Source organism: Triticum urartu, chromosome 4, assembly GCF_003073215.2.
Source record: "Triticum urartu cultivar G1812 chromosome 4, Tu2.1, whole genome shotgun sequence".
In the NCBI taxonomy this organism is placed as follows: Eukaryota; Viridiplantae; Streptophyta; class Magnoliopsida; order Poales; family Poaceae; genus Triticum; species Triticum urartu.
In genome coordinates, this window is record NC_053025.1 from 517,110,588 (window position 1) to 517,113,864 (window position 3,277).

The following is a 3,277-nucleotide window of genomic DNA, read 5'->3' on the forward strand; positions in this document are numbered from 1 at the left end:
AGTTGGGATTGTTAGAGATGTTGAAGTCTTGTGTGGGAAAGTTAAATATCCTGCTGATTTTCTTGTTCTTGGTTCCCCACAAGATAAATTTTCTCCCATTATATTTTATAGACCCTTCTTGAATACTGTTAATGTTAGGATAGATTGCAAAAAGGATGTTGTTACTATTGGTTTGGGGGATATGTCTCGTGAGTTTAATTTTGCTAAATTTCATAGACAACCCCATGATAAAGAATTGCCTAGTAAAGATGAAATTATTGGTCTTGCTTCTATTGTCGTGCCTCCTAATGATCCTTTAGAACAATATTTGCTCGACCATGAAAATGATATGTTTATGAATGAAAGAAGGGAAATAGATGAAGTATTCTTTAATAGGGACCTATTTTGAAACACAACTTGCCTGTTGAAATTCTAGGGGATCCTCCTCCACCCAAGGGTGATCCGCGTTTGAGCTTAAACCTTTACCATATACTCTTAAATATGCTTATCTTGACGAGAAAGAGATATATCCTGTTATTATTAGTGCTAACTTTTCAAAGCATGAAGAAAATAAATTATTGAAAACTCTGAAGAAGCACCATGCTGCTATTTGATATACTCTTGATGATCTTAAGGGCATTAGTCCCACTCTATGCCAGCACAAAATAAAATTGGAGAAAGACGCGAAACCGGTTGTTGATCACCAACGACGGTTAAATCCTAAGATGAAAGAAGTGGCAAGAAAAGAAATACGAAAGCTTCTGGAAGCAGGTATAATTTATCCCGTTGCTGATAGTCAGTGGGTAAGTCCTGTCCATTGTGTCCCTAAGAAGGGAGGTGACGGTGTCCTGGACTAGGGGGGTACTCAACACGTCATCTCCCGATCTGATAGATTGGGCCGAGGACCCCCGTGGCCATATACTCATGGGCCAGTTCGGACAGCTGCCGCATACAAGGAAGATTCCACTAGACTTGGCGATCAAGACAAGGACTTCTCCCCACCGGCATATTCGGCTAGGACTCTTGTTAACCTAGGCCTCTGGTGCATTATATAAACCAGGGCCAGCCTAGTCGATAGAAGAGACAATATACACATCAACAATCATACCATAGGCTAGCTTCTAGGGTTTAGCCTCTCTGATCTCGTGGTAGATCTACTCTTGTACTACCCATATCATCAATATTAATCAAGCAGGACGTAGGGTTTTACCTCCATCAAGAGGGCCCGAACCTGGGTAAAACATCGTGTTCCTTGCCTCCTGTTACCATCCGGTCTAGACGCACAGTTCGGGACCCCCTACCCGAGATCCGCCGGTTTTGACACCGACATTGGTGCTTTCATTGAGAGCTCCGCTGTGTGATCGACAAAAGGATCGATGGCTCGCCTGCAGATCAACTGCGACTTCGGCATCTTCGTCACCAGCTCGACTGGTCACCTTGGTTCGACCAAGAACTGCGCCCCGTGTTCGGATCACCATGTTCGAACGAGGGCCTTCATCAACACCAACTCCGATCTCTATCAAGATCATGGAGGAATCGTCCATGGAGCTCGGGGGCTCAACGTCAACATTGCCCTCGGGCGACCGTGCTGTTTTTCCGGACAGCGAACGCGTATCCGCCGCCACCGCCTCCTCGAGCGTCGCTTTAATGATCACTTTGGTGGAATTGTGCGGAATCGAGTCTACAACAACCCTGGAAAATTTCGTTGAGCTCCGATGGAGGAATCTCTGGCAATCTATGATATACCGGAGCCCTGTCAAATCTGGACGGGAATCTGGACGAGTTTAGGGCGTGGTGTCCAGCTTCTAGCTCGGACGTCCTTTGAAAGATCCAACCGTTGATCGGCTGTGGAATTCCTATATCTAGCACCTCTCAAAATTTCAGGTCGATCCGACCGTCCAAACTCCGGGAACCTTCCGATTAGTGCATCACTTTTCAGATCTGTTTTCTACGCGAAAACGAATCCGACCCGAATTCGTCTTTTCTATGAACAGGATTTCGGACATCTCTTTTGAAGGAAGTTTTGTATGGGGTATTGTGTTTTGTTCCCGAACAGATCCCACTAACTTTAAAATCTTTTGAACATGATCTTCAACATCATGCTGGTGTCAAACCAGTCCGGCAATATTGCTCCACGGCTGCCGACCTGCGCTAGACACGTCGTCACTTTGTTGAGCCGAGCTCAACTTCTTCGGATCATCATCTTGGCAAGCCGAACAAGAGTCCGGCATCGCAAAAGATAAATCATCACCAACATCGCCGCCCCACGGATTACACGGAGCGGGCATACCGGCATCACCGCACGGTCGCTTCATCAAGCCGGCATCGACCACGTCACGACCTGCATCGGCAGGGCCGCACTATTGCTTCTTCAAGCTGGTGTCCATCACGCCGACCTACTTCGACTCATCAGCTGACATCGAGGCTTCGCCATCTCTTCATCAACCTACTCCGGAGACTTCGGCGTCACTAGCCGACCAGTTCCGTCACGTTAGCTGGACCGAGGGCTTTGCCTCGGCGAGCCAACCTTTGCCAGCATCGCCATACCATCGCTTTATCACCCATCAGGCAATGGGTGTGCGGATCGATTCCCAATTTTGGGAATCACCTTCCTTCGGATTGCTACAACAAATAAACCAGGTGCTATTAATCCTAGTATTTTTGCTTGTTTGGGTTCAATTTTTCCCAAGGAATTATTACTCTGGTTTGTCCATCATATGTACACAGGTCTATCAAATGGTGGCCGCATTAACGACGGTCGCATGGTGGTCCGGTCAGTCTCCGTACATAGTCCGGTGAATGCCGCATCCGGAACTCGGACCGACCTGTGAATTCAGACTTTGCCACGCCTTTACCGCATCACGCCGACGCCCTGCATCGACATTGACTTCGACGCCGGGCCATATTTCTTTTATTACTCACTTTGCATAAATTATTTATTATGCAACATTTTTTTTAATTATCATTATTACTATTATCTCCGGTTTGCACTATTTTTTGTGCACAGGAAAACGATCCGGGGACTTCGGCGTCACTCTGCCGGTCTGCATTGACCATGCTATGTCACCACTTCGTCGTGTCGAACTTTCCGCTCCGCCACCTCGGGACCGGCTTGGGGGATGGAACCTTGCCCCGCATCAAGCTCGGACCGCGTCATCAATACCGAACACATTAACCAGCTAAGTCGCTTTCATGCTCAAAGCTTTAATTTCTAACTTGTGTTCGGTTCGACCAAGCATTATACTTTTTTGGAAAAAGTTGCTTGTAAATTTTTTTCGTTGTCCAAACTTTGTTTGTG